This window comes from Pinus tabuliformis, chromosome 3_1 (assembly GCF_031772625.1).
Source record: "Pinus tabuliformis cultivar Carrire ecotype Pingquan chromosome 3_1, CPIR1, whole genome shotgun sequence".
Lineage (NCBI taxonomy): Eukaryota > Viridiplantae > Streptophyta > Pinopsida > Pinales > Pinaceae > Pinus > Pinus tabuliformis.
Window position 1 is genome coordinate 117,798,450 of NC_142301.1, and position 27,943 is coordinate 117,826,392.

Here is a 27,943-nt window from a genome sequence, read left to right on the forward strand (position 1 = left end):
CTTTCTTCTATTTACGTTCCCTCTCTTATTAGGACCTTCAAATCTTCTACATAACACTCTTATTAACAATCATGTTTTTCCTTCTTAATGTTTCATCACAAGGGAATGCATGTTTTCCTCCACGTGTCATCACAAGGAAATGCATGCTCACCTACCTTTCTCTATGTAAAGGGTATTGTATGTACTTAGGGGATATCTCAAGTATATTGTTGTCTTGTAATTGGAGATTGACCATTCAAGTGGCTTGGAGAGTTCCCTTTCTCTAGTAGGGTTGAGGATAAAAGTTCTTCCATTGCATCTTGCTGATTTTGAACCAATATTTCTGGTTTGCATGATTAGTGACAGGCGTGAGATCTTTACAAAAGGTATTAGAGCAATGCCCCATGCAAGCTTCGACAATGGGCTCTCTAAGAGGTAACGATCTTTCGGTTGATAATTTTTTTCTGTTCACCCATACAATTGCTTCGTTCATTATGGAAAAAATTGATGCAGTTGTCCAAGGGAGTGTGATCTAGCAACAAGCATTGAGGTAATCAAGCTTGTATTAACACAATAACTTAAATTCAAACCCCTCAAGTGCATGTGGATGAAGTGAAGCGCAAGTCTTCGTTGATTTTGATGATATAGAAGAGCCCCTTACAGTGCGGCAACATAACCAAGTAGACCCCTAAGTTCATAAAAAGTGTTTCCCACGACGTCCACTACAACTCTAAGATTAAGGAATTTTCATACAAATGTATTTCTTTCACAAAACTTCCATTCTAAGTTGCAGGAACGTTGCCCAAGGGTCCGCTTCTGGCCGGAAACAAGGAAACTCGTATCGTACGGCTTGGAAACTCGTTTCTGTCCGTACTAGCTCATTCCACGCTGGGGAAATGTGTCCAGTACAGCCGGAAACGAGTTTCCAAGCCATATGGCAGAGTTTTCACTTAACACTTGCCGTTTTATTTTTCTTTTCTTTTTTTTATTCTAATTTTTTATTGGGCAACTAAAATATCTTTTGGATACTTCTAGATGCCTCTCTCAAGTTATAAAAAAGACTCTTGCCTCATTCTCTCATCACACAATTGAGAAGGTCGTTTCTCTTGGAGACAGGCGATTTTAGCAAAGGAGAAAAGAGGAAGAGAGCAGTGGTTTCAGCTAGGGTGTTTTCAACAGTGAGCAAAGGAGATTTCAACAGCAAGAGAAAGGGATTTTAACAGCAGATTTAGAGTGCAAAGTTCCCAGCACGGCATTCTTGGCTTTTGCCTCAGCTACACCCATATTTCTCTTGTCTATTTTGGCATTTTGGGGTAGCTTCAGCAACAAAAAATTAATTTGGGTAAGAAGCATTCATTTTCTTAGTTTTTTCCTACTATTTCTTCAATTTTTCGAGGGTTTATGCTGCCAAAAATATGAAAAACATTTTTTCTTTACAGATTTGTTTTTCTCATTTTTTTTGCAGCAATGGCTTCCAACCAAAGTGCAACTGCAAGTTCAAGCCTCGGGGCCAACCCAAGGGTTGAATACTATCCTCTTTGGAGGCATGTTCAGAAGCTTCAAAAATGTGGAGGTGGTGACTCATGGGAATGGTGATGTAATCTTTGTAGTAATTCGTACAAGGGTTCCTACCCAAGAGTAAAGGCACATATTTTGCATGGAGGATAGGGGATTGTAGGTTGCACAAAAACAGCAAACCCATAGGCAAGGAGGGCATATCAAAGAGAGCAACATGTGGCGAATGGAATTAAGAGAAGGCATGATGAGCTTAGTCAAGCTACTCCTCAACATCCATCTAACACTGAGCCAAGGATTGTAGTTGAAGCAAGGAAGAGGAGAGTCAGTGCCACTCAACAACATGAACAACCAGGATCCAAAAATACTAGACGGGCATCCCCTTCAGTTCAAAATAGCAAAATTGCTAAATTGGTGAATGTGCAAGCGAGAGAAGAAACTAATTCTAGAGTGGCTAGGTGCATTTATGCATGGGGTATCCCATTCAATGTTGCTCGCTCTCCTTACTGGCAAGATATGATAAGGGCAATTAAGAAAGCTCCTCAAGGGTACAAGGGGCCCAACTATGAGAAAGTCAGAACTCAGCTTCTCAAAAATGAGGTAGAGCTTGTGGAGGATATCTTATCACCAATTCGTTCTTCCTGGAGTAGCTCTGGGGTTACCATACTCTCAGATGGATGGACAGATACAAGGCGCAGACCATTGATAGATACCATTGCCACTTCCCCCAAAGGAACAATGTTTATAAAGGCAGAAGACTGCTCAGGAGAGGTAAAAGATGCAAAAATCCTTGTTGATGTTATTATAAAAGTTATTGAACAAATAGGGCCTAACAGGGTGGTGCAATTTATCACGAATAATGCACCAGTCTGCAAAGTTGTAGGTTTAATTATTGAGGGGAGGTATGACCACATCTTTTGGACACCCTGCATTGTCCATAATCTGAATCTAATCTTAGAGGAGATCGACAACAAAGTTCCATGGATAAACGAAATCACAGGTGAAGCAAGGGAGAATATTAAATTCATCACCAACCACCACCAATTTCAGGCAATATTTCGAGAGTACTCCAAATTGGAGTTTTTAAAATTTGATGAGACAAGATATGCCTCAAATTTCCTGATGTTGCGCCGCCTTGTTGAGGTTAAGCATGCATTAGTTTCTATGGTGGTGAGTCAACTTTGGGTTGAGTGAAGACAAGCAGATTCCGAGCAGGGATATATGGTGTGTAGATTATGCCTTGATGGGGATTGGTGAAGCAAGATAGATTTCTTGCTAAAGTTCACAACCCCTGCATTTGAGCTTCTTCAAAACGCTGACACTGACCAACCTTTCTTAGGAGAGGTATATGATGACATGGATTCCATGGTTGAGAAAATGATGGAAATCATTTCACAAGAGTCTCCACAACTTTTGTTTGTTGATGATCATTTTGTTGATTTAGTCAAGAAAATCATTGTTGAAGGTGGAACAATTTCAACACTCCATTGCACACTTTAGCACATGCCTTGAACCCCAAATTTTATGATGAGGAGCTTATTGTTCAAAGCAATGGGAAGAGGAAGGCACCCCATAAGGATAGAGAGGTGGCTAATGGGGTGAAAAAAGCCCTTATGAGAATACTTCCATCTCATCTACACAGGGAAGCAAAGAAATAATTTGCCAGTTTTGCTACAGGATTAGATGATTATGCAGATATATCAGCTTTAGAGGAGAGAAGCGCCATGAATCCAGTTAGGTGGTGGATTTGTCATGGAGCAAATGGTGTACATTTGCAAAACCTTGCCATTCGTGTTCTTTCACAAGTGGCAAGCTCTTCATCAGCAAAAAGGAATTGAAGCACCTATGGTTTTATCCATTTTATGAAGCGCAATAGGTTGGGCTCACAAAAGACAAAGGATCTTATTTATGTGGACTCCGACCTTTGCCTTGCATCTAGTAGGGGTCCAGAATACAACAGTGGTCCTTCTAAAGAATGGAATGTGGATGCAGAAAGTCCTAATTTGGATCTCTCTCTTGCTACCGTGAATATTGAGGTGCAGCCTAGAAGTGGAATTGGCCCATCATCTTCTTTAGCACCACCATCCACTGTTGAGCATGTTTCTGCTTCTATTTTTGATGAGGATTATGATGAAGAGGATTAGTCTTTTGTCTTTATAGGTCTTGCAGCCTCATAGTATTTATTGTACTTGCAGCCTCATATATATAATAAAGGTTGTGTACAAGTCAAAGTACCTTCACTAGCCTAAAATAAAACCAAGCATTAGAACTCACTATTTGGATGAGATTTTTCCTTCTACAACTTGTTCAAATTTAGCCTTCATACAACATTTTTTGGTGGCCTTGGAACAATACAAAAAATCAAAGTGCTTCAATTGGCTTATAATTTGAAATGTTGAGCCTAGGAATTGTTCCTATCATTTGAACGGCTCGGCCTAAGAATTATGCCTCCCCCTAGGGTTGGAAGCACCTAATAGGGTCACGTGATAACCCTCCCATACTTAAGTATGGTAGCATGTATACAATCATAAGGTATAAATGTGTTTGAAGATGATACTTGTGTGAAGTACTTTGATGACTTTGCCTCTAAATATCATCCACCTTCATGCTCTTATACCCATGATGTTGATCTCACTTGATTCCTTGATTATGTGCTAGATAATTCTATCAAGCGCAGCTAGGATCCATTGAGGGATGACATGATGCTTTTCAAGCACTTTAGAGATGACGTCCAACCACTATGATGATGACATAGTGTACCTTGATAGAGGACATTGGCCACTTTTTGAGAAGTGTTGACCTTGAGGTTAACTTGAAACAATTTATGAGACCCTTCCCCAGCCTCAAGACCTTGGACACTAGTTGTTTGGGCCTGGGCATCGATTGGAGAAAAGGTGTACCAAGGAGATGACAGGATTCCCTAGGGTAGTATTATACTTTCTTGATAGACCTTCCTCTCTAGACGATGATTGATAATGATGATGACTTAACATCCCTTTGGAAGAGGTATTGCACCTTCTATTATGAGCATGTCATGCCCTAGCTTGATGATGTCACCCATATGACATATAATGATGATGTGGTCCTCTTGGAGGGTGGCGTTGGAGCTTGAGAGGGATATTTTGGTGACAAGGTGTAGCGACCACTAGTCGTATACGCAGCGGAAATATTAAAATACTTCGTAGACAAAGACATCCATCGTAGGATAGTAATTGTAAATTGTATATTGTATAAAAGAATTGATGTAGGATGATACAAATGAGAATGAGGGTCCTATATATATAACTACGTAGGTTCCCTTTCACGAACAGGCATGTCTCTAAGACATGCCTTTTCATTATTAACTAACTAATCATTAGTTAATTTAATTATTATTTTATATTACTATGATTATTATTTATTGTCTATTTTTATTTATTTTTACACAATTTATGTTCATAATATTGCCTTCCCCTTCAAAAAGCTTTGTCCTCAAAGCTTACTGACGAAGGATCAGTTCTTTTCTATTGATCGATATATCTTCTTATTTCTAGGCTTTCATCTTTGTTGATACAAGATGATATGATGTTTTGATCGATAGACAGAATTGACGTACTGAAAACAGATCAGACCATCCTAGATTAATCTTCTGGGAAATCTTCTGACCCTTGGAGTTATGTGGTGAATAGTTATCGTATGACTGGATTGAGCTCACTTCAGTATTCTTCGGAACATAAGTTTTTTGTTTATGGTGTCCTTTGTTTGAAAAACAACCTCTAAATATGTTTTTACTTCAATAGGGTTTGGATTTGCCTAAACTACAAGATTAGTGGTCTTGATGTTTGTTTCTTCAGTTTAGATCTAGAGATTTTGATGCTTCCTTTGCGACAAGTTCTTTGAACCTATTCGTCAATGATTTTTTTTCATCCTTAAGTTTTTTAATCTGTTTGAGCAGATTTTGACTATGATTTCTGAGACATAAGCCTTCCTCATTCTCTGAGTTAACTTTATTTTGGTCTTCACGCTTCTCGTCTTTTAAACACTTGATTTGTTCTACGAATGTTTGGTTAAGGCTCTTTAAACATAAAAAAAATTCTTCTTGTTCTAATAAATGCTCCTTAAGTTCATAATTTGATACTTTAGCTTTCTTGACTTGTTTGAGTAGTTTCTCTTAGTGATCTCTGAGGCGCAAAATTTCCTTGTCTTTGCTACGGATGACTTCTTCAAGCTCTTTTTGCTTCTTTGATATAGTTTTTTCGTTATTTTGAAACATCAAGTCTGAGATATCCTTAACGTATTCTAATGAAGATTTTATTGATTTTGATTTATTTGTTATGTCTCGAAACATGACCATCTTCCCTTTATAAGGAAACGTCAAAACTTGTTTCTCTATGTTTAACATGGATGTACCAAAATCCTTAAACCAAGGTTGACCAAGTATGGTGTCAGTGTTTTTATCCGTCCTTACAACATAAAATTGAGATATGTACCCATAATGACCTATTGTCACTTGTAGATCACTAATTTTATACTCTTTTTGGTCAAAAATATTTTTCTTTACACCAACACTTCACTCCGGAATTTATCGCTGATTTGCCAAGTTGATGTTGATATAATTTTTGTCGTTGCTTGGGTTGATGGCGACATTTACTTCTCTTCCTTGGATACTTCCTTTTAATGTAATTACTCTGTGATCTATAACTGAAAGACCATTATAGGAAAACCTTTCTTCCTTCGTCATTTTAGAATTGAGCTCCATCATTTTTTTAAATGATTGATCCCATTTTATTTTGTCGAGATGACTTTAGGTATATATTTAAAGTTCCTTTGGACTTTGTACTTCAAGCCTCCTTTAAAAGTGTCTTTTAATATTTGTTTTTCTATAATTCTTCAAAACTCTTTTAATTGAATTTCCTATTATCCTTAATATTTCAAAACCCCTTTGTATTCTTTATATATATTTATACTTACACTTTTTTTCTTTTTGTACTTTAAGAAGAATATTTAAATATTGTTTCAATTGGCTTCTTTTAAATATTTTATTTTCCTATGTATTTATTTTTTAAATTGCATATAACTCTTTAAACTTTAATTCAAATTCACTTTAACATAAACTCTTAACTGATATTTTCTCTTTATGTAACCTTTTATAATAATACCCACTTTGTACTTGTATATATTTTCAATAATTTTAAGACTTGAACTTTTCTTTAAATACTCCTTTATAATATAATACTTCTCTTTATAGATCTTTTATTTATAAATTTTTTTCTCTTTGAAATGTTACAACCCTAGTGAAACGTGGCTATTCACCTCTTTGGAGTATAATATAAAATATATGTCCACTTATGTGCTTTTGACTCGATTAATGTTCTCTACGTAAAAAGTAAAACTTATCATTCACATAAAGAGTTTTGTATTCCTTTTGTTTTTCTTTTACCTTGAAAATACCATGGGCAATTACCATGGGTTGCTAAAACCAAGTTCTTGTAAACTACTTAATGAAGAATCAAGATAATATTACATACTTTTCTCTCTTACGTATAGTTTTAAATATATTTGGAAAGATTCTCTCTTAACTTTATCATGCACTTTTTATCAATAATGTAGAACCTTTTTATGAATGTTCTCCTTCAAAATTTACATCGGACTATATTTATTCATTTTTATTTTTTTAATCTTTATATGTACTTCTTTTTTTTTCTTTTTTTCTTTTTTTTCTTTGACTATCTTATTTTTTTCTTCCTTTTTTTGTTTAATGGCCAAAGCCCTGAATGACGAAACTAGTGGAATGGAGAATCTCCAAGACTGGTGTAGCGAAACGCTTAAATCACGACGACAACAAGGTTGACAATAGGTTGATGGCCAAAGGCCGGATCAGACGTAGCTCTGATACCAATGTAACGACCAAAAGTCGTATACGCAGCGGAAATATTTAAAATACTTCGTAGACAAAGACATCCATCGTAGGATAGTAATTGTATATTGTATAAAAGAATTGATGTAGAATGATACAAATGAGAATGGGGGTCATGTATATATAACTAGGTAGGTACCCTTTCACGAACAAACATGTCTCTAAGACATGCCTTTTCATTATTAACTAACTAATCATTAGTGAATTTAATTATTATTTTTATATTATTATGATTATTATTTATTATCTATTTTTATTTATTTTTACACAATTTATGTTCAGAACACAAGGTACCTTTTGCAGATGACGAGCAATGACTTTTGGAGATGACAAGACCCTTTGGAAGGTATCTTACTCACACATGTGGCCTAATTGAGACTTACTCTCATGTTATTTCATTATTTTTGCTATAGATGTGGATCAGCTTGATGACCTATCAACCTTGTATCATGGATTACACATTTCTAGGGGCTTTTAGGCTAAATTAGGGACAAATAATGCCAAATTCCCTTTTGGAAAACCCTTAAAATTTCAATAAATTTCTGAGCTTTTCTTGAAGTTTTCCAGTGATGCTTTTTGTCAAACAGTTTGTATTCTCACTGTTGTAGGCAATTTTTATTGGTTTTGTTTTCTGGACAATGCTTTCACCGCTTCAACATGTATAAAACAAACTTATATTTCTGATGTTCAACCCAGAAATTAACATAATAGTTATATATAACAATAATGTGCACAGAAGAGTCTTTTCTCAATTAGAATCTGAATACAGAGTGAGCAAATTGGGAAGATAGAGCCTGGTGTTTCGTGGCAGCCATGAGTAATAGGTACATATATAAAGATCTGTCCACTTGGAGCAATATTCCAGCACTTGTTTGAGAAACACGCTGCCCAGGAGACAAGGCACAGGTCCAGAACTTTATAACATCTTTTTAATAACCCAGAAAGTTGGAGTTTGTGACCTTTGAAGGAATAGGAAATCTCAGCACAGAAAATTTCCCACTAGAGTCACACATACAGCTGGTAAACGGTGATCTTGGCCTCTTCCTCAATTCGTACCAGCAAGGAATACAACTATTCAACTTGTATAAATACACAGAAGGAGCCTTTGCTACAATCTCGAACCTCAACCACTAAAAACTTTGTTTTTGCACTAGATCAGACTTATCTCTTGTAGGGAAACACGCCCAGAACTGTGATGTGGGATCCCTAGCACTCAGCAAGGAAAATCAACTTCCTTCTCAATTGTAAGTCACATTTCTGGAATACCCAATATTTGGACTAGCAGCAGAATGAGATTTCGGCCTTAATTAAAATGAAAATCGTGCTACCAGTGGCAAGCATCCGTCCCCTTATTTTGTTCTTCAAACCCAACTATTATCTCAGTAGATTCAAACAGCAGAATGAAGGGAAAATCGTTCACTCCTTTCAACAGTGACTTAGCTTTTAACCTGGGCTTGAATCTTTGGCTCACAAGCTTGTCTTCAACCTGAAAAGATAAATAAAGGGAAACAAATCAGAGATTCAACAGATAACACCTCTTCTAGCTCAAATCTCTTGTCAATTTTTTTCTCCCTTGAATCCCAACAATGAAATCTGAGTGATTTCAGTCTTTGAACTAGTTAGTGTATAGTTTCAACACTGAAACCAGCTATGGCAGCTAGGGTTTCCAAACCCTAAGTTTCTCCTCAAGACAACTCTCCAAGATCTCTTTTCTCAAAAAACTCAAATGCACGAATGAGGAGAGAGTCTCCTCATTTTTCCTTTTTTATAAATTTATGGCCACTTTTGCCACCATTTTACCCTTTTAACTTTTATAAAGTCACTTTATAATATTTTCATTTTAAAGTTAAAGTGACTTTTCACTTGCCTAGGAAATGTCCCATTTTCACCCCTTAGATTTTTATAATGTTTCCTTAGGCAAATTAAGTCCCCTTATTTAATTTTTCCCCACTTCAACCTACAGGAACCACATTAGGCTAGCGAACTCTGTCATAAGTTTCCTAAGCGGTCGGGGACATTGCAATCCTCCCTGCCCAAGATTGTTTGTCTTCAAGTAATTTCAACTCAGGATGTTTGAGCACCTACTCACCTTCCGAAGTGTCATCTTACATAGGTAAATCCTTCCACTTTACCAAATTCTCCTTTACTATTCTAAGTCGCAACTTCCTCTCCCTTGTTTCTAAGATCCTTTTCAAAACCAAGATCAATTCTCCTTCCTCGTCCAATCGTGTGAGTTCTATGGAGGTGACAACATGTTGTCCTAGGACCTTCTTGAGGCACGAGACATGAAAGACGTTATGAATCTTACATCGTTCAGGAAGCTCGAGTTCATAGACCACTTATCCCACTCGTCTCAAAATTTTGAATGTCCCATAGAACCTAGGTTTTAGCTTTTTTGCCCCTTTTATTTTGAGAGATGATTGCCTGTGGGGATGAAGACGAAAGTACACCATATCTCCCACTTCAAATTTGCGCAACACTTTTTGCTTGCGTGCATATATTTTTTGTTGATTCTCAACCATGTGTAAATTGTCCTCGAGGACCTTTAAAATATCTTGGCTCTCCTAAATCCAGTCCCTAGCCAAAGGTGAAGGGAGTCATGTTGATGGACATGTGGAAAGTGGTATTGTAGCAATGTTCTCCCAAATGCAACCACTTTACCCATGCCTTTTGTTGGTCGGTTACATAATTCTGGAGATAGCCTTCCAACCATTTGTTGACTATCTTTGTCTAGCCATCAATCTATGGAAGGTAGTTGGTACTCGATGTTAGCTAAGTCCCCACAAGCTTGAAAAGCTCCTGCCAAAAACTGCCCATGAACCTACTATCTCTATCACTGATAATGGTCTTTGGTAACCCATGTAATCTGAACACCTCCTTGAAAAACAGCTCGGCCACCTGCGATGCTAAATATTTTGACGATATGGTGAAGAAATGAGCAAATTTCATGAGTTGATCTACTACCACATATATACAATCTTTGCCTTGTGTTTGAGGTAATCCAATGATAAAGTCCATGGAAACGCTCTCCCACTTCTGCTTTGGGATAGGGAGTGGTTGGAATAGACCTACTAGATGAGTATGCTCTGCCTTGTTCTGTTGGCAAGCATTGCACTTCCTCGCGAACCTCAACAAATCAATCCTGAGGCCTTTCCAAGTGAACCTCTCCCTAATCTTCCTACAGGTCTTTACATACCCTGGATGTCGTGCTAAGGGTGAGCTATGAGATGCCTACATAATTCTCTCCTTGAGCTGTGACTTTGGTACCAAATAGATTCGGTTTTTATAGTAAATGATATCATTCACAACCCAGTACCTATCATCGTGAATCAAACCCTCGAGAATCTCATACGCAATTTTTTTCTTTAAATACTCCACAAGCAATGACGACTTACAATCATTTATCATCTCTACCAGTGAGAAGGTGGGTGGCATCCTCGATAGTGCAATGCCCACTATATTGTTTTTTCCTTTGACATACTCTCTCTCGATGTCGTAGGCATGTAATTTATTGATCCATTTTGTTGCCTCTCACCTAGTTCTTTATGTTCCAGGTTGTTATGGTATGTCTTGACCTTGAACTCGTTACCCACCAGATACTACCTAAATTTGGCTAATGCATGCATGATGGCCAACATCTCTTTATCATAGATCGAATAGTGTCGCTCATAATCTCTGAGTTTGCAGCTCTCGAACATTATGGGGTGATGATTCTGCATAAGGACTGCTCCTATTCTTGTCCTTGAAGCATTGCATTCCAGCACAAATGGCTGGGTGAAATCTGGTAGTGCAAGCACAGGGCACATACTCATCTCCTCCATCCTCTCAAATGTTTCCTGTGCTTTCTCTGACCAGTTGAAGGCTCCCTTCTTGGTGAGGTCTGTAAGAGGAGTTGTTAGTTGTGAGAACCCCTTAACAAACTTCCTGTAATAAGTGCAAAGACCAAGGAATCTCTTCAATTCTGTAACATTCTTTGGGGTGGGCCACTCAATTATTGCCTGAATTTTCTCTTAGTGTACCTAAACCCCATCATGTCCAATCACATGCCCTAGGTAGAGCATCTTCATCATGCCAAATTCACACTTGGACTCCTTCACATATAACTCTCTCCAAATTTCCCAACACCTCGTCCAAGTGCCTCAAGTCGTCTTCCCACATCTTGTTGAAGACCAATATGTCATCGAAGAGGACTAGCAAGTACTTCCACAATTTCTTATTGAAGACATGATTCATACAAGACTGGAAAATTGGGGCAGTGTTGGTTGGCCCAAATGGCATAACCAAAAACTCATAGTGGCACCTGAAAGTTGTCTTCGGGATGTCTTACTCCCGAACCTGAATATGATGATAACTAGAACAACGATCAATCTTAAAAAAATGTTTGGCCACTTTCAATTCATCCATTAGCTCATTGATCCTGGGAATAGGATACTAATTCTTGATTGTCCTCTTATTGAGAGCCCGGTAGTCTATGCACATCCGCAAGGTGTCGTCCTTCTTCTTAGCCATCACTACCGAAGAAGCAAACGAACTGGAGCTAGGTCGAATATGGCCCAACCTCAACAGCTCCTTTATGGCCTTCTCTATCTCATCTTTGTAGACCTTGGGATGTCGATAAGGATTGGTTATCACTGCCTACACACCCTCCTCCAATTCTATGACATGCTCAAAACCCCTGTCTGGTGGTCTACCTGGAGGAATGTCAGCAAAAACTTTTTGGTGTTTACAAAGCAATACCTGAATGTCATTTGAGTGTTATCGTGGCTGCTCTGGCTGCCTGTTGTCTATAACAAGGCACTCTACTTCCCACTCAACATCGCCTCGCCTCAATATTGCCTCCATGTGGTTGGATGATACTAGCTTTGGCGAGTACTGATGCATGGCCCTCAAAACTACCCTTCTACCATCTACTGGGTCTTTGAATTCCATTTCCATGTTCTGTTGGTCTGTGGTGTACTTCCTGATGTAGTAAAGCCACTAACAACCCAACACTACATTAGTGTTTGGTACATCCACCACAAAGAAGTCCTCTGTCACTGTATAGTTCCCCATAGTTAGTTGTAGTTTGGGGATGTATCTATTGCAGTCCATCTGATGTTTTCTAGGTATGACAACTGTAAAACCATCGAACTCCTCAGTAGGAATCCCTCTCCATTCCACCATGTCCACATCTATGAAATTGTGGGAAGCCCCACTATCAATCAATATTGTCACCTTGTGCCCTGCTAAAACCCCTCTAACTCTAAAAGTGTGATATCTAGGGAATCCTGACATAGAGGCAATAGTAGGAGCTTTGCCCTCTGCATGTGAGGACTTGCCTCCAACTGTCTGGTGCATCTATCCCTATACCTATCCTTGTACCTACCCCTATACTGGCTCCTAATTCGCATTGTCATTGTCACTCTCCGAATACACCTCAATATAGTGAGCCTTTCCCACCTTGTCCTTACCAGCACACTTGAGCCCCAGTGCCCATGGCTCCTAACAATTAAAACAGAGTTTCTTCTTTCTTAGCTCTTTCCAAGTCTTGTCATCCATCTTCGGTTTCCTAGTCCATTCCTTCTTAAAGGACTTGATTTCTTTAACTTTCTGAGGGAGAGAATGTTTAGGAATGAATTTATTTTTAGACGTGGCATCATGCAAGTCTGTTAATTTTAGGTATGTTCTATGCTTAAGAGCAATTTACTTCAATTTTTCTTAAAGGCCCAATATCAATGTCCAGTTTAGCAATCACATTAGCATGATAGTAAAATGCAAATAGAACATAAACATAAACATTAGAAGACAAGCCAAGACAATAGGACACAAGATGTGGCACCAGCCAGGGACAAACCCCAATGTGGGGAAACCCTTGATCAAATCTTCTTATAATCTTCAATAGTTCAACAGAGAGATAGAGATAGAGTACAATGATTTGAAGTCAATACTAACTTGCCAAATAGGAGATCAAACATCATAGATCTTAACCATGAGGATGAGTCGATGAAATTATAGTTTTGGCACCAACAACTGAAGATTTCGATGTAGCAGATGATAGCCCTAAAACTGCTCCACCAATCACCTAGAGTACAGTGGCTTTCCTTCCATAAGACCATCCTTCACTTGCTGCATCACTGGTTAGGGCATCATGGTATGCCGCAACCTGCACCAACCCTAAAGCATACACCCAAACAACCTTCTAACATTGCGGCTTGTTCCCTCCTCTTTGTTGTTGTCCTACGCAGGGTATAGGGCTAACACCAACCCCTATACTCACCCAACAACCCACTGTTTAGGGCTTTGTCTCCTTGCAATCCTTCATGTGCAATCCGCTGCCCAAGACAGAGGTGAACCTTGCCACAAATGCTCTTACAAACAACCTAGAAGTAGCCTTCTTAATGTGGCCTTAATGCTGGTTCATTTGTCCTTCAAGGCAGTCATGAGAATGACCCTAACGTCCTTCCCTTCCTTGCTGAAGTAGCCCTAACTTGCAGCCCTAAAACAGAGATCCTTTTTCTTGCCTTAAGGCTCCTTCTCTTGTTGCGGTTAGGGTTCCTTTTGTTGCGGCTTAGGGTCTCCTTTAGCTGCGTCTTAGGGCATCACTTGATTGCGGATTAAGGGTTCCCTTTGCTATGTATTGGAGCTCTCTTTTCACTATGGCTAGGGCATCTTTGACTGCGGCTAGCTCTCTCTTTGAGTTGCGTATTAGGCCTTCTTTGTTGCGGATAAGCCTCCTTTTGTTGCTGCGGATTTGGGCTCCTTTAACTGCAGCTAGGACACATCTAATCTGCGGCTAGATCTCCCTCTTGACCTCTCTTTCCACCAAACCCAAACGAGTGGAGAGAGATCATGAGAGATGGGTGTGCCTCAAATGACTTGAGGTCTTCTCTATTTATAATGCAACGTTGAGGTTGAGCACGGGGTTATTTGGTTGCTCGTCGACCTTGACAAATTGTCAATAATACAAATAAATTCATATCTCCATAAATACATGTCAGAATCGGATGATCTTTAGATCAATCCTACACCTCTTGGAGAGAGGAATCCAAAAAAAATATCAGCTGTCATAAATAAGATGACCCACATGGAGTTTGCCCCTACTTGCCAATTTTAACAAAGTCCATATTCTTATTGATTGTTGCACGAAGAGTGGTGGGTTTGTTATGAACAAAATTTATATAAAAATAAAAATAACAAAAATAATGTAAATAATAATAATCATAATTGATGAAGCATTAGAAGTGGTTGATATTTATAGCTAGAGTCTTATGTGCAAAGGCAAATTTGATTGACAGAGTTTGTGTAGTAGTTCTCTTGTACTGCATTTTCTTTGTATTGATTCAAAGCACAAGTGGATCCAGTATGAAAATTGCAAAACATGGTCCATCGGTTGATCAAGGTGGCAGGGCAGTGCAAGGAAGGAGAGTGTAGTATTCTTTAAGTCAAAGCCTAAGAATACTTCAAGGTGGCAGGGTGGTGCAAGGGTAGGTTGTAGCTTGCATAGGGCATAGGAGCGTCCATCCAATAACAGTTAGTTATGAGGGAGTTGGAGCATCTGTCAAGTTATAGCCTGAATCTAGAGCGTTGGAGCGTCCTTTCGGTGGCAACTAAACAATGCATAAGAGCCTCCTATAGGTTGGAGGCTGTAAATCAGGGGGTTGGAGCTTCCTTCAGTTGGAGCTAAAAAATTGATTTAAATCTTTTGAAGACAAGTATTAAGAAGTGTTCGGTGGTTTTTGTCCCAAAGGGGTTTCCACCTAAAAATCTGTGTCTATTGTCTTTATTATTGTGCATTGTTGAATGGTGCTGACGATATTTATATTTATCTAATGCTAATAACAATTAATGATATGAGAAATTAAAAATATACTAATTAATAAGAAATATTGATTCACCACCCTCTTAGTATTTCCAACAAAACCCCACAATTGGGGAAAACCCAAACAATCCTCTTATTATAGAAACAGATCAAAGTGAGACCTCCAAGCACTAAGTCAGCCCTTCAAAAGCCTTCTTCAATCAAGTCAAAGTTCACCAAGTCAAAGATGGTCAAACATCACAAAATCTACTCCGTGTCAAAGTTTTGTAATAATAATTTATTATATATAAAAATGTACAAGTGATGTTGAATGTTCCAATGAGAACCCGCTTATATACTAGGCAGGCGTCCTTTGATGATTGGGAATGTCTAAAATTTTCACTTAACTAATGACTACTTAACATAATCATTACTTGATTATTTAGCATTTACATTCATTTATATTTATTTAATTTATATAATTTATATTTGTAACATTGCCCCTTCCATCAAAAGCTTAACGTTGACAATTGTCTTCACCTTAATCTCAACCAATTGTCTTCACCTTGCTCACGTCATTTTTGATAATGTCACTGGTCTCTTGGTACTTCATCATGCATAATTCGATTCCTTGGTGATATTAATTCGGAACTAAGTTTTTTTTAACTGACCCCCTTTTTTTGTTAAATAATTTTAATTATATAAATAATTAATTTAAATTAATCGAATTATATAAATTAATTAATTTAGTTATATAGTTGTAATATATATAATATATACTTGCTAATTTAATTCACAATGTTACCAAATGGACCACGAATTATCACACCCTTGTTGGTATCATCCCAAGACCCCTTTTTCCTTCCCAAAAACATATCATTTATCCATTCATTTTCATCATATATCCCTCAAAATCCTTGAAAATTGATTATTAATAGTTCTATAGTTATTAAATTGCATAGAAATTCATTTAGGGGTTTTATGTTGAAGAATTAGAAGTTTTTGATGAAATGATTACAGGAAGTACCCACATCCTGTAATGAGCTTATCGTTTGACATGTGGCGCAGCAGATGAGCTAGAACGAAAGGGATGGGCGAAAAGCAGAATGTCCAAGCATGGACAAACACCTATCTCCCAGCCGAATCGAACCTCCTATGTACACGGTCAACTCAAGTCAAAGCAGGGCACTCTGGCAGACAAAAGCAGCAACAGCAGCTCGTTCCATTTTCATTTTAGTTTTTGTTCTTTTTGGAAACATTTAGCATGGAAACATTTTGAAAAGGCTTATGTAATAAAAGCGGCAACAGCCGAATGTACATTCATTGTAGCAATGACATGGTTGTGCATACGCATATGTAAATACAGTCAGGTTAATGTTTGAATAGTTTTTATCGTTGAATCGTTTTCAGAACAGAGTTTTAAGTTTAATACAAAGACCTATTCACAGCCACGACGTGTATACCTCTTGCATTGATTTGGTAGCTGATCGATTATAGCCAGTGTACCCTTAGGACGCGGACGGGCCCTGCGTTCAATCGGTATACTGTCCGTTTGTTTCATTTACGTTTCGGTTATCATATGTTTGCACAGTGTTTATATTGGATTTCGATTTCCATAGCATATGGTTTGCATAACAGTTACATAGCTTTCGATTCCCATAGCTTTTGATTTCCATTGCATGTATATGGTGTGCGCTTATGAATGGTTTGCGTTTATGGTTATGTTGAACAGTCATCACTGAGATCTGGAAGTGAGTCTTGTAAGGGATTCGATCCCTGTGTGGCTTGTAGAAACACCATCATAAACTCTGTTTCTATTTCATAATTCATTTATGATTTCTATATAGTTTGATATAGTGTAAATATCATTGAATGCTGTGTGTTTATTGAACAAGGGTTTTCTGGGCAATATCGCTGTAAGGAGATTAAAATCATTGTTACAGTCATACACAGTGCTTAGGTTTGCACAGTCATACACAGTACTTAGATTTAGTGTTTAATTTGATAGATGCATCTCATGACAGGCATTGTAATCAAGTATATCAGTAGGGTAATCTGAGTGTTTGAATGATAGGCTACATATTCCAGTCTTCCGTAAAGAAGCCTTGTAACCTAAATCACAATCACTTGGCCAAAGATCCTTTATGTCTATATATTTTAGACCACACCTCTAAGCTTACGCACCTCGGTCGATATTAAATATAGAGTCTAGACTAGTACCCTAGCTGGAACCACTACATTTTGGCGTCGTTGCCGGGGAGGCGTACTTAAAGGATTCAAACAAAAAGAAAAAAATTTCAATACACAAAAACAAACAAAAACACAGTTAGAAATCATGTTCATTTATGCCTAGACTTAGAGACAATCAAGGGAGATTTGTAAGAACCCCCCACCATCTCAAAACTAACCCATCATCATCAGGAGCAGACTCTCTAGGGAATACAACACCAGCTGAGGAGGATATCCAAACATTGGAAGAAAGATTTTATTCAGGACAGCAAATTACTCTTGCTGAGAGGGAAACTCTATTTGCACATAAATCACAGCAGAAGCCCTTTCCTAGATCTTCTACACAAGGGAAAAGTAGTACAATTACCAAGCAATCTTCCTTTCTCTCTTTTCCACCAAGTGACACTAAGAGACCAATTAGAATGGCTGAGGAGGGATCTGGATCAGTTCCCCATCAAGAGGAGGAGGAATCAACTTTTAAGTTCCCCATACAAGAACCACAGGAGGATGAGGAGATCAAAATGAAAAATATACCCCCATCCGTGCTACCCAATTTCTATGGTATGGCTTCAGAGGATCCGGACTCATTCTTATTCGAGTTTGACATTGTATGTCGAACTTATGGCTATACAGATGATGCTCATAGATTGAGATTGTTTCCGGCCACATTAAAGGCAGCAGCCTTGAAATGGTTTATGGGGCTAGGTGAGCATGCCATAGTTGATTGGGATGGCATGAGGAGAATATTTCTAAGGAAATATCAGCCTTATTGCAGATCCAAAGACTCTAAAGATGACATCTCTAGAATGAGTCAGCAGGAGGATGAAACCTTAGAAGAATATCTAGAACGGTTTGTCTATAACTTGCAAAAATCTAAACACCGAACAATGCCTCCTAATCTAGTCCGCACAATATTCTTGAAAGGTATCCGGGAAGAATACATGGATGATCTCAACTTAATGGGCAAAGGTGACATCTCTGCCTTACCCTTTGAAGAAATAGCTGAACTGTGTGAAAAATATTCAAGAAGTAAAGCCAAAATGGGAAAGAGAACCTTGTCAACCAGGGTCACAAAAACTGCCTCTGCTAGTGTCACCCGGGCTGAAATTGGTAATCTTTTAGAAGAGTTCAAAACAGATTTGTTGAGCACTCTAGGGAACCAAATTGATACCTTATAGGCCAAAAAGAAACAGGAGGAAGAAGATAATATCATGGCTATTTTCTGCCCCAAGTGCCGCAAGAAACATGCATTAAAAGACTGCCCTCTAGAGAATATCCAAGTATGTGCTTTCTATACTGAGCATCATGATATGTTTAACTGTCCTAAAGTTAAAATTTTGCAGAACTGTAACATGGCAGCCAGCACAGAGATGGAAAACGTGTATTACATGGGCGCAAAGCGACCATGGCAGCCAAGGCAAGCACCCCAAGGTATGTTTCCTAATCAAAATATGCAATTTCCTATGAATGATCAGATGTATGCACAAAACTCATGGAATATACCTATGCCATGGCAGCATGGAAACCAATCACAAAATCAATGGAGACCGTCTCAACAGTATTCCCAATCCTACCATCCATATCCGCAACCATACCCACCTTACTCACAGCCATATCAGCAGTACCAACAGCCATATCCATCACATTCTCAAACATATCAGCATCACCCTCAGCAAGTTGTTTATCAGCCCCAACCTTCTCAACAAACATTGCCTGCTCCTCCACAAATAAATGTACCACAACTGCAATTTCCAACTAACCCACAACCTCCCAGACCCACACAAATACCTGCTCAAACTGTCCCAAATCCGAACAATAGAGCAGAGAGGCCAGTCTATAATGTAGAGGAAGGAACCTCATACTCCACACTGCCTTTGCAAAACATTAATCTGAGGTCTGGTAGGGTGCTCCAAAAGGATTCTCCAATAACAGATCAGCAAGAAGAAAACTTAGAAAAAGAAAATGAAATGACAGCTCAAACAAAACCAAGCAGTGATACCAAAGATAAACAGATGCAATCACTGCACCCACCTTTTCCAGACCAATTGGTCCAAGTAAAACCACTACTGCCTCCACCACAATTTGATGTCTTGGATGAACTTAAAAATGTCTACATAAAAATCCCTCTGCTGCAAGCTATAAAGGACATTCCTATCTACACCAAAGCCATCAAAGACATGTGTCTCAAGAAGCCTGCTAGGAAAAGGATTGATCCTCAGACCATTCATGTTTTAGGAAATTTAGCAGGCCTTATGACCAATACCATCTCCATGGAGAAGTATGTTGATCCTGGCATTCCAAAAGTGACCACCATCATTAACAACATACGGATTCCAAACACTTTGATAGATCTTGGAGCCGCAATCAATGTCATGACCCTTGAAACCATGAGAACACTCCAGCTCATGAATTTGCAACATACCACGATTGTTCTTGAACTAGCTGATAGGTCCAAAGTCATTCCTGAAGGGATTTTGGAAGATATCATTGTCTCACTGGACTCTTGGGAGTATCCAGTGGATTTCCTAGTCCTTCAACCCAAATCCAATCTAGGAGGACACCCTATCATTCTAGGTAGACCATGGTTAGCGACTGCTGATGCATTTATTGGATGCCGATCAGGTAACATGATTATCTCTAGAGGGACCGAAAGAAAACAACTCACCCTCTATCCATCGGCACAATCACCTGCAGTAACACATAACTTGTGGCTTGATGATAAATTTAATGATAAAGAGGAAGTACAATCTGTTTTTAGCATTGACCAGATCTATGATTTCCACGAAGACAATAATGATTTGGTAGAATTATTTCTTTCTCAACCTGATATGTCTGAAAATCTGAGAAATGAACAATATATTGTTGCAGATGTACTTTTGGCTCAAAGCTTTCAAGAAACATGCACCATCCACTCCTTGCAATCTACATTTCATGACATCTTTCCAGTTCAATCCATCACCAATACACAGAGTCAAGTCATAGAGATCAGTCCAGGGAAAACTTTGAACATAGGCAACCACCTAGACCCATCTCAACAAGACAAATTGATTAGACTCTTGAAGAAGTACCAAAAAGCCTTTGCTTGGGATTACACTGACATGCATGGGATTCACCCCGACACATGCACTCACCACATCTACACAGATAGCACCATTAAACCGGTGAGGCAACCACAAAGAAGAATGAACCCCATGCTCCAAGACATTGTCAGAGAGGAGTTGCAAAAACTTTTGAGAGTCAACTTTATATATCCTATTTCTGACAGTCAGTGGGTATCCCCATTGGTTATCGTGCCCAAGAAAAATGGAAAGTGGCGCATCTGTGTTGATTACAGACAGCTGAATAAAGCAACGCTCAAAGACTACTTCCCACTGCCATTTATTGACCAAGTGTTAGACACCCTAGCTGGCAAATCATCATTTTCCTTTCTTGACGGTTTCAGTGGCTATAACCAGATCCGGATTGCCTCTGAAGACCAGGACAAAACCACATTCACCTGTCCTTGGGGCACCTATGCCTACAATGTTTTGCCATTTGGACTTTGTAACGCTCCAGCTACATTTCAGCGAGCTGTGTTAGCTATTTTCGCTGATTTGATTCATGATTGTGTTGAAGTGTATATGGATGATTTTTCAGTATATGGCAATTCTTTTGAACATGCATTAGAAAATCTTGAGAGAGTGTTGAAAAGGTGTATTGAAGCTAACTTGTCCCTCAGCAACGAAAAGTGCTTCATGATGTTAAATGAAGGGATAGTGTTGGGCCATTATATCTCTTTTCAAGGCATCCAGGTTGACCCAGCCAAGATCCAGATTATTGCCGATTTGCCTATTCCACAGAATCAGAGAGAGGTAAGAAGTTTTCTTGGGTATGCTAGCTATTACCGCAGATTCATTGAACATTTTAGCAAGATAGCCTTACCTTTGTTTAAACTTCTAACCAAAGATGTACTTTTCAATTGGACTGAGAACTGCCAACATGCATTCGAACAACTCAAAAAGAAACTATCTACCGCACCAGTCTTGAGAGGGCCTAATTGGAGTTTACCATTTCATATTTTTACCGATGCATCTGACACTGCAATAGGTGCATCCTTAGGCCAAAAAGAAGAATCTTGTACTTATGCAATTTATTTCATTAGTAAAAATCTAACACCTGCCGAGCTAAACTATACAGTTACAGAAAAGGAAACACTTGCCATCATTTATGCTGTGAATAAATTCCGACATTACATAACTGGTTATGAAGTCTTTGTACATACTGATCATTCTGCCATTAGACATCTCATGAATAAACCAATAACTAGTGGCAGAGTTACCAGATGGTTACTATTGTTACAGGAATTTAACATCACAGTGTTAGATAGACCAGGCAAAGAGAACCAGGTGGCAGATTTTCTCTCTAGACTGCAAAATCCAGCTGAGGTTGTTCCAGTTGAAGATTCTTTTCCGGATGAGCACTTATTTGCAATTTCCATAGTAACTCCTTGGTATATTGATTTAGCTAATTACTTGTCTACAGGAAGGACACCTCCACATTTCACTGCAAAGGAAAGGAAAAGACTGATCAAACAAAGTGCTAGATATTCATGGCTTAATGGCGATCTCTTTTACACCGGTTTTGATATGATCATTAGGAGATGTGTAAGAAATGATGAGGTAATTGACATTTTAAAATCTTGCCATGATGAACCGTGTGGTGGGCATTTTGCAGCAAAGCGGACAGCCTTCAAAGTTCTTACTCTTAGATACTACTGGCCATCCATTTTCAAGGATGCCAAGAAGTATGTAAAGAGTTGTGACAGCTGCCAAAGAATGGGCAGACCAACAGCTACCGATCAGATGCCCCTTCAGCCCCAAGTTCACTTAGAACCATTTGATAAGTGGGCTCTGGACTTTATAGGACCTATCAACCCAGCCTCCAATGGTAAGAAGTACATCTTAGTATGTACTGATTACGTCACAAAGTGGGCAGAAGCAAAAGCACTGGTGAGAGCAACCGAACACACAGTAGTCAATTTCCTTTTTGAGGAGATCTTTGTCAGGTATGGAGTACCAAGGGAAATTGTAACTGATCAAGGTACTCAATTCACCTCAAAGCTCATGAAGGACATCACAGACAAGTACCAAATAAAGCATAGGAAAAGTACCCCCTACCATCCACAGGCCAATGGGCAGGTGGAATCAACAAACAAGACTTTGGAGGGGATCATTACCAAAACTGTTGCAATGAACCGGAAAAACTGGGAATAAAAGCTCAAAGAGGCACTCTGGGCTTACCGGATTACTTGGAAAGATACCACTGGATTTACACCATACCAATTGGTGTACAGTAAGGATGTCATGCTTCCTATTGAATTCCAAATTCACACTTTTAAACTGGCTGCAGATTTACAAATTGATTTGGACCAAGCACAAAAAGAGAGAATCCAGCAGTTGAACCAGCTGGATGAGATGAGACAGCAAGCAGAACAAACCACCATCCTCATGCAAAAACACAGGAAGCAATGGCATGATTCACACATTAAGAAGAAGCACTTCAAGGAAGGTGACTGGGCTTTGCTTTTCGATTCAAAATTCAAGGATCATAAAGCCAAGTTCACCACCCACTGGATGGGCCCCTATGAAATTATTCAGGCTTGTGACAATGGTTCAGTTAAGCTCCAAACTATTGATGGAGAGGGTCATTCCTTCACAGTCAATGGTCATCGCCTGAAGGTGTACAACAAGCCCATCAGCAAGCAAGATTTTCTCCATACACTATCTCAGCAAGAAGAGGTTGAGATACTGCAGCCCTCAGCTGCAGTATCACTGCCTTAGTTTCATTTCCTTTCAATTTCAAAGTCAAAAAGAAAAAGAAAAAAAAAAAAAATAATGGGTTAGCTGTGAAAACCAGTATCTGGCACAATCTAACCCCGAATTCCTACCTGAAAACCAATTCGTTGGCGGGTATGAATTCTCTTTCTTTTGTTCATTGTTTCATTTCTCAGCTGAATCATGACTTGAGGACAAGTCAAACTTTAAGTCGGGGAGAGAGACTTCACCATTTTGTTCTGTTACTTTTATCTCTCCCTTGTAAATTCTTCAGATTTCTTATTCTATATCTTCACTGTAAATTTCCAACAGCAGCTTGTTACCAGCATTCCAGACTTCAATAAGTAAGTTGTTTTGTCATTTATGCTTTCAGAGGGACCTGTTTATAAATATTTTGCAGGGGGACCTGTTCTGTTCAGACATCTATGCTACCAACACCAGCAGTCATGGGACCTGTTTAAAACATTCAGTTGGGACCTGTTAAAGAAATTGACACCAAGGGCTACTTCAACAGAATTCCATCAAGCTTCTACAAGGATTTGGGCACCAACACTCCAGCAAATGGCAAGCTCAGTGAACCTGTAACAATACAAGGAGCTGCATGAACATTTTCAAATTTTCAAAGGGACCTATTACATCTTCAGTTTTCTCAAAGGGACCTGTTACATATTCAGTTTCCTCAAGGGACCTGTTACATTCAGTTTTCTCAAGGGACCTGTACATTCAAATCTTCTTAAAGGGACCTGTTACATCTTCAAAAAATTTCTCAAAGGACCTGTGCATTCAATCTTCCTCAGAAGACCTGTTACAACAAGCAAAAGAACAGTCAAAAAGGATTAGCAACTTAGCATGTCAATATGATAATGATCAACAAAAGAGTAATGTATTTCTGTTCTTAAACATTTAATTTCCTAGATTTGTTTTTAATGTAACTTTGATGACTGTGAGCTGTTATAATTGATTTCAAGGACACCTACATCCATCTCCTATCACCCTTATCCCACCGATTTTCATCATTCCCATACATCAACCTATTCATATCCCTAAAAACCCATTATAAATTTTTACCACTTACTCACGAAGAACAAGGAGGACACCAAAAGCACAGTTGCAAGAAGAACAGTTTGAATCTCATGCACCTGCACAAATGGATGTTGAGAGTGGTGACCATTCACTACCAGCACCAGAAGTTGACATGGAGGTAGAAAGCAATAACAAACAGGAAAAATGTTCACCACCTCCCACCAAAAGACAGAAGAAATTAGAAAAACAAATTGAAGAATTGAAGGAAGAGCTCATGGAAGCTAACATGTTGGAAAAAGTTATTAAAAGAGAAAATGAACTGCTCAGGGCGCAAAGCAAAGAAACACAGAGGACAAATGAAAAGTTAAAGGAAAGAATCAGTGAATTGGAGACTGAGCAAACTGAGATTTCTAACTGGGCCACTAAGTGGTACAATCAGAAGAAGGCTCTTAAAGAAAAGTATAAAAAGTTAAAGCAGGAGCTCAAGGGACAGAAAGATAACCAGGTGAAGAAGAATGTAGACACCTTGCTCAAGGCAGCAGAGATCCATACAGGGACAGAGTTCAAGGGAAGCACCTCAGGGATAGCATGAGGACATGCTAAGTCCTTAAGTCGGGGAGAGATGTTGGTATCATCCCAAGACCCCTTTTTCCTTCCCAAAAACATATCATTTATCCATTCATTTTCATCATATATCCCTCAAAATCCTTGAAAATTGATTATTAATAGTTCTATAGTTATTAAATTGCATAGAAATTCATTTAGGGGTTTTATGTTGAAGAATTAGAAGTTTTTGATGAAATGATTACAGGAAGTACCCACATCCTATAATGAGCTTATCGTTTGACATGTGGTGCAGCAGATGAGCTAGAACGAAAGGCATGGGCGAAAAGCAGAATGTCCAAGCATGGACAAACACCTATCTCCCAGCCGAATCGAACCTCCTATGTACACGGTCAACTCAAGTCAAAGCAGGGCACTCTGGCAGACAAAAGCAGCAACAGCAGCTCGTTCCATTTTCATTTTAGTTTTTGTTCTTTTTGGAAACATTTAGCATGGAAACATTTTGAAAAGGCTTATGTAATAAAAGCGGCAACAGCCGAATGTACATTCATTGTAGCAATGACATGGTTGTGCATACGCATATGTAAATACAGTCAGGTTAATGTTTGAATAGTTTTTATCGTTGAATCGTTTTCAGAACAGAGCTTTAAGTTTAATAAAAAGACCTATTCACAGCCACGACGTGTATACCTCTTGCATTGATTTGGTAGCTGATCGATTATAGCCAGTGTACCCTTAGGACGCGGACGGGCCCTGCGTTCAATCGGTATATTGTCCGTTTGTTTCATTTACGTTTCGGTTATCATATGTTTGCACAGTGTTTATATTGGATTTCGATTTCCATAGCATATGGTTTGCATAACAGTTACATAGCTTTCAATTCCCATAGCTTTTGATTTCCATTGCATGTATATGGTGTGCGCTTATGAATGGTTTGCGTTTATGGTTATGTTGAACAGTGATCACTGAGATCTGGAAGTGAGTCTTGTAAGGGATTCGATCCCTGTGTGGCTTGTAGAAACACCATCATAAACTCTGTTTCTATTTCATAATTCATTTATGATTTCTATATAGTTTGATATAGTGTAAATATCATTGAATGTTGTGCGTTTATTGAACAAGGGTTTTCTGGGCAATATCTCTGTAAGGAGATTAAAATCATTGTTACAGTCATACACAGTGCTTAGGTTTGCACAGTCATACACAGTACTTAGATTTAGTGTTTAATTTAATAGATGCATCTCATGACAGGCATTGTAATCAAGTATATCAGTAGGGTAATCTGAGTGTTTGAATGATAGGCTACATATTCCAGTCTTCCGTAAAGAAGCCTTGTAACCTACATCACAATCACTTGGCCAGAGATCCTTTATGTCTATATATTTTAGACCACGCCTCTAAGCTTACGCACCTCGGTCGATATTAAATATAGAGTCTAGACTAGTACCCTAGCTGGAACCACTACAACCCTTTTAAAACCAAAACGTAACATAACACACCCGACCAACAGAGAATTTTACCCGCAGAAATGTCAACGGAGGGTTTGGTGTCTGATGGCAGTGTGGACACAAACCACAGCGGGTGGTATGTAATGCGACATCGAGCCAACAGACGACAGGTTCGACGACTATGAACAAGGCATGGGTTGACTAGCACCACAGACGAAGTCGATGTGTGATTGCGCTTTGACAGAAGTTGCGTCAGAAGGTGATGGCGTGGGCAGCAAATTTGGACGGAAGGCGTGACAGGTAGCAGTGAACGTGGAGTCATGCAGCAGTGGAAGGGTTGGTGTCGAGCAGCGTAGGGAATGCGCAGAAAATTGCAGAGGATGGCACGCTTGACGGGCGGTCAACAGATGCGACGTCATGCAGCGGTGGATGGGTTAACAACCCTGCCAAACACAAGGCCTTAAACGCGGAGCATACCAACATGAGTTTTGCCACCCACTGTGTGGAACTGATCCTGGCCATAAGTCTTTGAATGGGACCTCGTAGCCCATCGTGTAGGAAGGAAAGGCTGACAGAGGACTTCGATTGCAAAATAGAACAGGGTGTTGGTGCTATCTGGCCATTAGATGCATGGTGTGATAATCTTCAGTCTTCCTCCTCTCACTAGTTAATGCATGGTCATGCCAAACTTTGTCATCGACCAAGCCAGAAGCCGATCCATTACGACGATTATAGGATTGTTTCTCCTAGTGCAATTTCTGGTCTTCTCCACTGTGTGCACTTGATGTGTCATCTACCCTGTCTTTAAGCTTGCCACGTTGCTCTTCATGTCCCCTTTTCTCTTTGAGACGATCTTTGTCTCTGTGTTGCAATAATCATCAACCTTCTCATGCTTGTCTCCACCCATATCCTCTCTTTCTCTCATATCTCGTATTATTTCAACCTTATTTGCTTTGTCTTTCCAAAGTAGGTCCTCATCCCTCTTTCTTCTAAAGTAGCGGTCATCCATTTTTTCTAGCCGTACTGTAATATTATCCTTGCTTTCTCCATGCTTGTTGTCTTTTTTATCAAGCTGAGGTCGAAACTACGCTACCTATGTTAGACAACCTGCTGCACCAATGACCATTCTCTTCATCTCGCTCATGTCATAAGCATCTTCCAAAAGTGTGTCTGCAAGTTCTTTTACAAACCCAGCTGCCAGTAATGGTCTTGCCCACATAACCAGGCTTCCTTGGCTTAAGCTAGCAACTTCATTAACTTCAATTACCTCCAATTTAAATTCAGATCTGGAGACTGGTTGACCTCCAGTAATTAAAACTTCTAAAGGTGAATCATCTTTTTTAACATCTCCCTCGAATTCATTTTTGTCAATCCTTTTAGCCATTGCTTTATCAGTATCTGAGTTAGGTATAACAAACTTCTCTGTCAATTCTTCATCTTTAGTAACTTTCAACCCTGACGATTGACAAGATGATAATTGCTCTACAATAGTCTTTGCTTGATCAGAAATTTGAATTATTTGTTTCTTCATTTCTACATCACTTTCTTCTTTCTCTATTTTTATTCTTTTGTGGAGATATTCTTCTGGGATGTCATGACATGGCATTTTTGAGCAACAACCCATTTGAGTATCACTTGCTTCCTTTTCCAATTTAGGTTTCAACATGAAATCCTTACTTTGCTTCAAAGCATTAGACAA

At 38.9% G+C, this 27,943-nt stretch overlaps 1 protein-coding gene across 1 annotated transcript in view; it reads right to left on the reverse strand.

Moving 5' to 3' along the window:
• DEG7 (DegP protease 7) overlaps positions 1-27,943 on the reverse strand; it is a 375,281-nt gene that overhangs the window by 284,322 nt on the left and 63,016 nt on the right. The window lies entirely within an intron of this gene.